Below are 12,523 nucleotides of genomic sequence, written 5' to 3' on the forward strand. Positions count from 1 at the left end.
GACCAGGGCTGGACTGGGACAAAAAATCAGCCTGGGCATTTTGACTAGAGACCAGCCCACCAGGTATTATAGGAAAAACCATAAAGCCTTTGAATGAAAACAAACGCTGTTGTCACAGTGATGTACACTGTCTTGTTGGTATATATGTATCAATCTAATAAACTTAAACCTACACATCCTCCCTATTCTGGTATTCTAAACAGTACCCGAAAGTAGACTGTTTGGTCGAGTTAACCTCCTGAACTATCTACAACACATGGTGAAAACCTGAAATTAAGACAGAGAAGACTAGAGGTGAGACATGATCATTACTGATTACTGATGACAGATTTAGATATATTTTCATAAACCATTCATTTGCCACATCAATAAACAGCATGGCAGGGCAAAATATTTTTTTCTAACATGGCAACCTTTAAAAAGTGAAAGGAGAGAAAGGCAGGTGAGAAAGAATAAAACTTAATTGACTTTTTGATGGCATTTTACACACAGTACGGGTACAGTATCTAGAAAATGTGGGACAATACTGGCATCATATACTACTACTTAGCTACTTCTGAAGAAATTATGATGGGACCCTAAAAAAATTACTATGTACAATATTGGATTTCTATACATTTTACATCAGATGAAAACATTTTTTGCAAGATTCAGATAATTATTTGTTAAAAGTGAGACATTTAAATGAGAATAAGAAAGAAAAGTATTTCTTTGTGCCCCCCTTTCCGTGTTAATGCCCTACCTGGCCCCCTGGCAAAACTTTGCTAGATCCGCCCCTGCACAGTTACCAGCTGTCAGGTACTTAGAAAAGGATCCTGGTGTTATTTGTCTCTCAGAAACAGTTCATAACTTCCCTTCAACTCATTCATATCACCTAAAAGGTAAACCTGTATCTCCATCACCTGTTCAGCTCTGATGATCCAGTAAGGACATCTCCTGGTTTCATCTTCATGTTTCCCTCTCACCAGATATCCAAACCGATATCATGAGCAGCAGCTTTTACAGCTGTGGCTCCAGCAAACATCAGCTGATACTAGAAATTAATATTAAATAAATTCTAACAACAGCTGATCAAGCTTAAACGTGCTGCTGTTGTTTAACGCGACATCTGCTGGTTTCTTCTTTCTGGCGCAAAGTGGGCAATAAACAAACAAGAGAGAAAAGCTAATCAGCTGATCATTGATCAGTTTCATGATTGAAGTAAGAAACAGGAGAGGGAGGGGGGAGAATGAGAGAAGAAGAGGCAGCTGTGCAGCAAAGACACAGAATAACTCCAGCTTTGTGTCTTTTTCATTCTAGCTGAAGTTCGGGACAAACTATGTTCCTTTTCACTTCAATACGAAATGCGCAATATTTTCTCTGAATACCAGACAATTCCGTTTTTTACAGGACGGTTGGAAACTCTAATAACTAACCTCACAAATAAAATAAGATAAAACAAGTTCAACATCAATAATATCATAGCACCCGCCCAGCAGTATATAAACTCCGTCATGCTAGCTAGTACGCAGTACGAGTTATTGTAACTGACTGTAAAAAGTCAGCACAACGAAAGTAAACTCCACCTAAACTTGGTTTATATCTGACCCAGATACACTGCAGGTCATAAATTCTTACCTGAAGTTCAGTTCACCACCTCGGGTCTCTGCTCCTCCTGCCTTTCCGTCATCCACCTGCCAGCGTGTTGCATCTGCCGGCCTCCACCACTTTCTAATGTTACTGAATCTGCCAATCCACCACCTTTCAGTGTTTATACCGTTACGGGCAAAAAATGAAAAAAAAAAAAAAAAACATCGGCCCATAAAAACGAAAAATCACCATCAGCCCACCGGGCAAATGCCCGGTATGCCTGATGACCAGTCCAGCTATGCATAAGACCCCCTATGAGCAAGCACTTTGGCGACAGTGGGAAGGAAAAACTCTTTTAACAGGAAGAAACCTCTGGCAGAACCAGGCTCAGGGAGGGGCGGCCATCTGCTGCAACCGGTTGGGGTGAGAGAAGGAAGACAGGATAAAAGACATGCTGTGGAAGAGAGACAGAGATTAATAACAGATATGATTCAATGCAGAGAGTCTATTAACACATAGTGAGTGAGAAAGGTGACTGGAAAGGAAAAACTCAATGCATCATGGGAATCCCCCAGCAGCCTACGTCTATTGCAGCATAACTAAGGGAGGATTCAGGGTCACCTGGTCCAGCCCTAACTATATGCTTTAGCAAAAAGGAAAGTTTTAAGCCTAATCTTAAAAAGTAGAGATAGTGTCTGTCTCCCGAATCCAAACTGGAAGCTGGTTCCACAGAAGAGGGGCCTGAAAACTGAAGGCTCTCCCTCCCATTCTACTTTTAAATACTCTAGAAACAACAAGTAGGCCTGCAGTGCGAGAGCGGAGTGCTCTAATAGGGTTATATGGTACTACAAAGTCATTAAGATAAGATGGGGCCTGATTATTTAAGACCTTGTATGTGAGGAGCAGGATTTTGAATTCAATTCTGGATTTAACAGGAAGCCAATGAAGGGAAGCCAATACAGGAGAAATATGTTCTCTCTTTCTAGTCCCTGTCAGTACTCTTGCTGTAGTATTTTGGATTAGCTGAAGGCTTTTCAGCGGGTTTTTTGGACATCCTGATAATAATGAATTGCAGTAGTCCAGCCTGGAAGTAATAAATGCATGAACTAGTTTTTCAGCATCACTAAGAGACAGGATATTTCTAATTTTAGAGATGTTGCGCAAATGGAAGAAAGCAGTCTTACATATTTGTTTAATATGTGCGTTGAAGGACATATCCTGGTCAAAAATCACACCAAGGTTCATCACAGCATTACTACTATACTATTGGATGGTAAGAATCTGGTTAGATACCATATTTCTAAGATTTTCAGGGCCGAGTACAATAACCTCAGTTTTATCTGAATTAAGAAGCAGACAGTTAGCGGCCATCCAGGTCTTTATGTCTTTCAGACATTCTTGCAGTTTAACTAATTGGTGTGTGTTATCTGGCTTCATGGACAGATAGAGCTGGGTGTCTTCTGCATAGCAGTGAAAATGTATTGTTAAAAGATTTTGAATTTCATTAATATTCAACAGTGATAAATGTTTATGTTTAGCTTATTTGAATTGCACAGAAATGCCTGTACATAGCGTGTCAGCAAATTCTTTAGCTGGAACAAAGTGATCACATGAGGAAGTTGCTCAAGTTTAGACAACACCCACATGTATTGTTTTAACCCACTACAAGATCGTTAATCAATTTGTTCCTCCTTGTCTTGCAAGGCTGCATCCTGTGCAGCCTCGTATGCAATCACCAGATAAGAAGTTGTTTTTTCCTAACTTGTACTCCACCCATGAGTGTTACGTGAGTAGGGCAGTATATAATAAAGTCTGACCAGATGCCTGGCACGCTTTGCCTGCACGTTTCTGTAGTCGACGGAACGTGGTCAGGCAATCGTCCATGTACATGAATTAACTCTGGGCCCGTGATTCTTTGCTTTCCTGAGGTTTTTCTCCTTACATTTCTTGGTCCTCCGAGCCGGAGTTGGAAAAAGCAACTCGATTGTTGTGACTCCAAACCAGAGATCTACCTGTATCCTGTCGCCGTGGGGGGGGGGGGGGGCGTACCGCAGACTGTCGACAGCCTCCTCAAGGAAGGAGTGAAAGTCCTGGGACGTAAAAAATTCGGGTCCAGGCCGGTTAAGCGGTCCACGACGCTGGGATCCAGTGTAAGACCTCAAACATAGACGGAGAGATCTTGGAAAGGTAAAGAATCCACTCAATCACACTCGCGTAAAACGAAAGGGTTTGACAGTCTAATCCACTGTACGGATTTTTAAAAATACATGTAATAAGGTTGACCCACTACAAGAGCTCATAGGACTAATCCGCCGAAAGGATTGTAAAGTAAAACACGTTAAAGGTCTCACCCGCCGTAAGGGTTTAGGAGTGATCCGCCGTAAGGATCTGCGCGACTGTGTGTAAATGTCTGTGTTTTCTGTGTGTCGGAAGTAAGTGATTTTTTGACAGCACAATAAGTTGCTGAACTACTTCCATTGTTACTGTCTTTTTATTTACTGTAAGGAGCTCAAGTACTGGTGACAAAGGGGAAAGGTTGGGTTTCATCCCATAAAACTGACACCGCTTCATGAGTAGTATGAAGTAGAAGGGCGTGTCAGCAACCACCCCCGCGTCTCGTGCCAGAGACGGCTCTGCAGTTGTGTGATAATGGGTAATCAGCCCACCAAACTCACTGCTAGCGAGCAGTGGCTAGAGAAAAATGTCCAGGCGCCGGACAAATTAGTGTTTATACATGGAGATCAAAGTAGTTTAAAGTAGTTTAAAAAGGGTTGGAAACAGACCTGACTGAATAATGAAAAATAAACGAACGGCAAAATTAAATTACAACTTATCTTTAATGTATTCATACTAATAATAGCAAGGATAACAACCTGTAAACTGGTGTTAATGATGAAATAATATTAATATGAAGAGGCACCTCAGTCAGTTATGATGTGAGGTGGATAATTGTTGAAAGTAATCTGCATTAAGTTTAGGGTTGCTCAAATTCAGTACAATGACATATGAAGTAAAATAGGTAAATATTTTAACTAATTACGTGTATAGAGGCACTTGACCTGTTTGAAAGACTGTCGTCTTGGTTCAGATATAGAGCAAACCTATAATAACAACTAATATGCTGAACCCTGTATGAAACAGCTGAAAACTACATGACGGAGAAGCTGAATTGAATATGAAAGTGCAAGTCTTTGCCACTGTGGGGCAAAGCACGCAACCACTGTGTGAGGTTGCGTTGTGGTCTTTCTGAGCTGATGAGCAAGCTACACATTATCAGATCAGGAGCTGGCTGAGAACTCTTCAAAGAGAGGGAAATAGAACTGTGATAACTGGAATGTGCAGAGTTTCCGTGAGCAGTTTTCCTGCATCTTGACTCATATATGCACAGTGTTCATAGCTTCAGCATCATGTTTTTGTTTATTTGTTTTGGTGGGTTGAAAAATAGTTAAATAAACTTGTGATCATATTTATGGATCACGATAGCACATGCCATTGGCCAAATGATTTATTTACGCAGATGAAAAAAGTGAGTGTTAATGTGTCTGACGTCACAGTGTTTTTGTGCGCTGTGTAAAAGTAATTGCCTCTGATTGTGAGAGCGGTGATTCTGCAGGTCACCAGCTATTGAAAAAAAAAAAAAGAGTAAAAAAAGAGACAAAATTTACATTGTAGATGAAAAATAATCATAGGAAAAAGGTTTTGTGTTTATCAGCCAAGAACAACTACAATCTCATTTTCTGCTTTTAAGATAGGACAGTTCACAAAAACAGAGAGAGAGAGTTGTGTGTGTTGGTTAAGCAGTGATAATAATAATGAAAATGTCTTAATTTTTCACTTTCAGGTGAAAAGCAGACCTGAATCAATTTTCCACATGCAGCGGTCGGAAGAAAGTTACAGTTTAACATCATTAGAAACATTCAGGCCAAGTTTCTGGCTAACTTATTTACAGCACCATGTGTCTCTTAAACTCACAAGCGAGCTCTCACTCCTCCCTGAAGACAAGGAATGCAGCTCCAAAGAGCAATAACATGGCAGATAAAGAGACAGCAGCAAAGTCCTGGGCAAAGAGTCCCAGCAAGCAGCAGCAGTGTGGACAAACAGCATCAGAGAAGAAGAGCAAACCCATCATCCCGCCTGACTGGATGAATGGCACTGTGTTTCCAACAAGCTGCAAATTCACTGTGCATGTGACAAGAACGTTTGAGGAGAACTGAGGAGACTGTTGGAGTTTGACATTTGCCACCTTTGGAGAAAATGGCAAGAAGAGACAGTGGAACACAGGACAAAGCTGAAGGAGAACTGCCGGCTGTTGGACTGTTGAAGTGGGAGAGGACAACAGTGAGAGTAAGTGAGAATGCTGGTGTTTAAAGTGGGAAATCAAAATTTGGGTTAGCAAACCTGGGAAAAACAAAACTGACTGCTTAAGTGGAAAAATTGTGAAGGAGTCTGAAACACTGCAAAAAGAAACATACAAAATCACACACACACAAGCAGAACATGCATTAACCCTACTAACACTTCCAAACACAAGAGAGCTCATGAAGATTAGACAACATCTTAAGCATGTGAGTCTGTTTACCATCTTGTCCAAGTCACTTAGTGTGATGCAAAGATCAATGGACTCATAGCACATTAGTTACAAAATGATTAAATAATAGCAGAGAAATGTGTAGGAAAGGCAGCTTTAAGAACATGCTCTGCTGGATATGCAGCTCCACAGACATTGATTAAACCTGCCTAATAACACAAACACATGCAATGAAAATTAGCTTGTTATCTTTCATCAGTGTTAAAATAGTGTGAATTTAACAGACACTTGTTATCAAATGCTGAATTTATCCAATAAAAAAAATTGACTCTCTAGGTTGCAGGACAACAGTTTAACTTTTGTGGGGAAAAAAGATTCTGGTTTGACCAACCAGTGATCAGACAATAAATTTAGTTGTTAATACAGTAAATTGGGAGATGTTTTCTGCTTGTTTGATGCAGAACAAGTAATTTACTGTATGAGGGAAATTCTATTTTTGTGATAACATTTTGAATATGCATTTCTGTTGTCCTGTCATCTTAGTGGGTTAATAGCTATATGCAAATTAGTTGATCGTTCTTAGATTAATGAAAGGTGACTGAATTCTTAGCACGAGTGAATGAGATGTGTTGGAGTTTGTTAGAGTGGAGACTCTAGGTAGGTAATCCGATCTAAAATTCTTCTTTTTTCTTTTGAAATGACGTCATTTTGCTGAGGATGGAAACCAAATGCGGCGATAGTTTCCACTATCAGCAAAGAAAGAATGGATGAATGAATGAATAAATGGAAATAAAAACAAACTGACTGGGTGGTAAAAGCTGACAAGACTTGACCACGACTCAAAGTTAACCTCCACCTAGACAGGCCAAAAGGGTGGATGAATTTATGTGTTTCTTTTACAGGAGCAGAAAGATGACAGCAACATCCGAGGTTGCATACCGATTTGACTTTTAAATGCCACTTTCTGTGTTTGTGAATCTACCAGGGGTGTGTTATTCATGGGTTTGTGTTGCTCACAGAGATTACTGTGAGAAAGAGTGTATACACCTGCGCAGCGCTAACATTTATATTTCTTTTCTACAGCATTACAGTTCTTCATGTGACTTGATCATGTGATTTATACCAGAACAACTAGTTAATGCTTTTCTACTACAGGATTTCTGGGTTTATGTGTGAAGAAACTGTGTTTACAGGTTATGAGTGGTGATGCTGTTACACTGTGTTTTGGGGAAAATGTGAAAGTTATTTTGATTTCACTTCCAGATCTTGTTTTTCAGGCCATGATGGTGTGTATGCAGGCTCCTGGTGGAGCCAGTTTTTAAGCAAACTTAATATGCAAATCACACTAACATCTTTTACTGCAGGATTATAGGTCCGAGGTGGTGCTGCTCCAGAGGAGGAGATGCCCTGATGTTGCCTGGGACATGATCTAGCTAACCTTTTTCTTTAAGACAGGAATCTGGTTTTGATGAGTTGACTCATGGGAGTGTCCATGCGTCAAGAGGAGGGGTCCAGGATTAACATGAACAATGAATTAACATTAAACTATGTTTTATATGATTTTTGCAGCGATTTGTGTGATTAACAGTTCATTTATGGGTATTAAACCTATGCAAGTGGTGCATCCATGTTCAGATGAGGCTGTGATGGCCTATAAGTGAAGTTCACTGAACTAAAGAATGTGGTTTGATGATTGTTGACATGCTCTCCAAATAGAAGTTTTTCCTCCTAGCAAGGAAATACAGGTGCAGCAGTCATCTCCTGAGAAATCTTCAGAGGCCCGGTGAGAAGCAAGAACCATTCCAGGCATGGCTGACAGCCCAGGCAGTGGTTGAGGTCAAAGGTCAAGCTGGTTGGGGCCCATCATGAGATTAGACTTTGGAGCCGCAGCAAGGAACTGAAGCTGCGTTGGAATGAGCGCTGTGCCAAGGGGGATTTCCAGAGGACAACAGAGGAGATTTTGGACAACAGACGGGCACCTGAAGGATGAGGGGAGCGTGCCAAGCTCCATCGACAGCGCAGGGGGAGTCCGAGGATGACATCATGATTATGTGAAAAGCACAGGAACCAGAAGCTATGGTGGTGATGACAGCAGTTTCCTATGAACATCACCTAATGCTGTGTCACTGTACTGTGCATACGATGACACTCTGAAGACTGCTGGGATCATAACAGCAGTAAGATAACTGGACCCAGCACCCTTTCCACAGAGGGGTTTTTTCTGCAGTAGAAGAGTCATAACTATTCCTATCACAGGACAGAAAGTTCTCCACGCCCTTTTCCCATGGATAGGGACTGGAAAACATGCTCTCGGAAGTGAGACACTGGACTAAAGATTCGGCTTGTTCCTCAATGCATCCTGCAAGGTCAACGAGGGACATAACCAAGAAATGGACGCTCTCCGAATTGCTGTAATGCAATATCGTGTAGCACTGGACATGATCCTGGCTGAGAAAGGAGGATTGTGTGTCTTATTCAACACCATGTGCTGCACCTACATGCCAGATAATGTACATTCTTTAAACATGGCTTCAGATTCTAAAGAGACTGTTGATCAGCATTGGAGTTTTCCTGGTTTTATTTTACTTTATTATATTTTATTTTATTTTGCTTTTCTTTACTTGTGCTATACCTTGTTTAAAGGCTGTAATTTCACAGATGATGAGTTTATCACTCACAACATACGCAGATGTACCACAAACCGATGAAGATCATGAAGACTTCTTTTCCTATTTGTTAAATGAAGATGAAGTGCAACTAATTATGTAGTAACTGAAAATGTGAAAGACAAGTAGTTACTTACTGATGACTATGATGTAGACTCTGATACAAGAGTCTAAGTTGCCCATAAAAACCAGCAAATGCACTCTATGATGAACTAACTGAAAATACATGTTGTAAGAAGTTATGTCCTGATAAATGATATGTGTTTTGCTGTACAATTCAAATCTGCTAAAAACAGGCGGGAATGTTAAAAGATTTTGAATTTTATTAATATTCAACAGTGATAAATGTTTATGTTTAGCTTATTTGAATTGCACAGAAATGCCTGTACATAGCGTGTCAGCAAATTCTTTAGCTGGAACAAAGTGATCACATGAGGAAGTTGCTCAAGTTTAGACAACACCCACATGTATTGTTTTAACCCACTACAAGATCGTTAATCAACTTGTTCCTCCTTGTCTTGCAAGGCTGCATCCTGTGCAGCCTCGTATGCAATCACCAGATAAGAAGTTGTTTTTTCCTAACTTGTACTCCACCCATGAGTGTTACGTGAGTAGGACAGTATATAATAAAGTCTGACCAGATGCCTGGCGCGCTTTGCCTGCACGTTTCTGTAGTCGACGGAACGTGGTCAGGCAATCGTCCATGTACATGAATTAACTCTGGGCCCGTGATTCTTTGCTTTCCTGAGGTTTTTCTCCTTACATGTATGCTATGTCTTCTAATGATGCTGCCTAGGGGAAGCATGTATAATGTAAACAGAATTGGTCCTAGCACTGAACCCTGTGGAACTCCATAATTAACCTCAGTGTGTGAAGAGGACTCTCCATTTACATGCACAAATTGGAGTCTATTAGATAGATATGATACAAACCACTGCAGCACAGTACCTGTAATACCTACAGCATGTTTTAATCACTCTAATAGGATATTATGGTCAACAGTATCGAATGCTGCACTAAGGTCTAGCAGGACAAGCACAGAGATGAGTCCACTGTCAGAGGCCATAAGAAGATCATTTGTAACCTTCACTAAAGCTGTTTCTGTGCTGTGATGAACTCTGAAACCTGACTGAAACTCTTCAAATAAACCATTCCTCTGCAGATGATCTGTTAGCTGTTTGACAACTACTCTTTCAAGGATTTTTGATATGAAAGGAAGGTTGGAGATTGGCCTATAATTAGCTAAGACTGCTGGGTCTAGAGATGGCTTTTTGAGTAAAGGTTTAACTACAGCCAGCTTGAAGGCCTGTGGTACATAGCCGATTATTAGAGATAGGTTGATCATATTTAAGATCGAAGAATTAATTAATGGCAGGACTTCTTTGAGCAGTTTTGTAGGAATGGGGTCTAAAAGACACGTTGATGGTTTGGAGGAAGTAATTATTGAAGTTAACTCAGAAAGATCAATTGGAGAAAAAGAGTCTAACTTAACATCAATGGAACTAAGAGTAGCTGTAGATAATATTACATCTGTGAGATTAATCATCTCTTTGGTAATTTTTTCTCTAATGATAAAAAATTTATTTGTGAAGAAGTTCATGAAGTCATCACTAGTTAACGTTAAAGGGATGGTTGGCTCAACAGAGCTCTGACTGTTTGTCAGCCTGGCTACAGTGCTGAAGAGAAACCTGGGGTTGTTCTTATTTTCTTCAATCAGTGATGAATAGTAAGATGTTCTGGCTTTGCGGAGGGCTTTCTTATAAAGCAACAAACTATTTCTCCAGGCTAAATGATGATCTTTTAAATTTGTGACACGCCATTTCCTCTCCAGATTACGAGTCATCTGCTTTAGGGTACGTGTTTGAGAATTATACCACGGGGTCAGGTACTTCTGATTAGAGACCTTAGTTTTCACTGGAGCTACAGTATCCAGAGTCGTACGTAGTGAGGAGGTGAAATTATTAACAAGATAATCGACCTCTGTTGGAGTAGCATTCAGATAGCTGCTCTGCTCTGTGTTGGTACAGGGCATTGACGATGATAACAGTGGCTGGATTATATTCTTAAACTTAGTTACAGCGCTTTCAGAAAGACATCTACTTTGATAAAGTCCACTCTCCACTGCTGCGTAATCAATTATTGTAAATGTAAATGTTATCAAGAAATGATCAGACAGGAGAGGGTTTTCAGGAAACACTGTTAAATGTTCAGTTTCTATGCCATATGTTAAAACAAGATCTAGAGTGTGATTAAAGTGGTGGGTGGGTTCTTTTACATTTTGAGAGAAGCCAATTGAGTCTAATAACAGATTAAATGCCATGTTGAGGCTGTCATTTTTAGCATCTACATGGATGTTAAAATCACCCACAATAATTATTTTATCTGAGCTCAGAACTAAATCAGATAAAAAGTCTGAGAAATCAGACAGAAACTCTGTGTAAGGCCCAGGTGGACGATAGATGATAACAAGTAAGACTGGTTTCTTCTGAGTTTTACAGCTGGGGTGGACAATGTTAAGCATCAGACTTTCAAATGAATTAAAAGTCTGTCTTGGTCTTTTGTTAATTAATAAGCTGGTGTGAAAAATTGCTGCCACACCGCCCCCTCGACCTGTGCTTCGAGATTTCTGGTAGTTAGAATGACTCGGGGGTGTTGATTCATTTAAACTAACATAATCATCCTGCTGCAACCAGGTTTCTGTAAGGCAGAGTAAATCAATTTGTTGATCAATTATTAAGTCATGTACTAACAGAGACTTGGAGGAGAGAGACCTAATATTTAATGATCCACACTTCACTGTTTTACTCTTTGGTTCAGATGTGGATACTGTATTGTTCTTTCTTTGTAATTGTTTATGTTTAAGTTGTTTATTGCTGGCTTTTAGTTAGTTTTTTGCATTTTTGGGAACTGACACAGTCTCTATGGAGATGGGGGTTTTTTTTATTCGGGGGGGGGGGGGGGGGGGTTAGCAGGAGGAGAGAAGCTGCAGAGAGGCGTGTAAGACTGCAACTCTTCTTCCTGGTCCCAACTCTGGATAGTCATATTTTGAGGGGTTTAATAAATTTGTCGATATTTCTAGAAATGAGAGCTGCTCCATCCAAAGTGGGATGGATGCCGTCTCTCCTAACAAGACCAGGTTTCCTCCAGAAGGTTTGCCAATTATCTATGAAGCCCACATCGTTTCTGGGACACCACTCAGACAGCCAGCAATTTAAGGAGAACATGCGGCTAAACATGTCACTCCTGGTCTGATTGGTGAGGGGACCAGAGAAAACTACAGAGTCCGACATTGTTTTGGCAAAGTTACACACCGATTCAATATTGATTTTAGTGACCTCCGATTTGCATAACCGTGTGTCATTACTGCCGCCGTGAATTATGATTTTACTGAATTTACGTTTACCCTTAGCCAGCAGTTTTCAATTTCCTTCAATGTCGCCTGCTCTGGCCCCTGGAAGACAATTGACTATGGTTGCCGGTGTCTCTAGCTTCACGTCTGAGAACAGAATCACCAATTACCAGAGTTTGACCCCCAGCGGGTGTGTCACCGAGTGGGGAAAAACGGTTAGACACATGAACAGGTTGGTGGTGTACCTGGGGCTTCTGTTTAGGACTATGCTTCCTCCTCACCGTCACCCAGCCGCCCTCTTTCCCAGCTGCTTGGGGTCTGCCGGGGAACAGCTAGCGGGGCCTACGCTATCTGCAGCTGCACCAGCTACAGGGGCCTGGCTAGCTACGGGTGAATGAAGGGTGCGAAGCC

Source organism: Neolamprologus multifasciatus, chromosome 2 (assembly GCF_963576455.1).
Source record: "Neolamprologus multifasciatus chromosome 2, fNeoMul1.2, whole genome shotgun sequence".
NCBI classification, from domain to species: Eukaryota; Metazoa; Chordata; class Actinopteri; order Cichliformes; family Cichlidae; genus Neolamprologus; species Neolamprologus multifasciatus.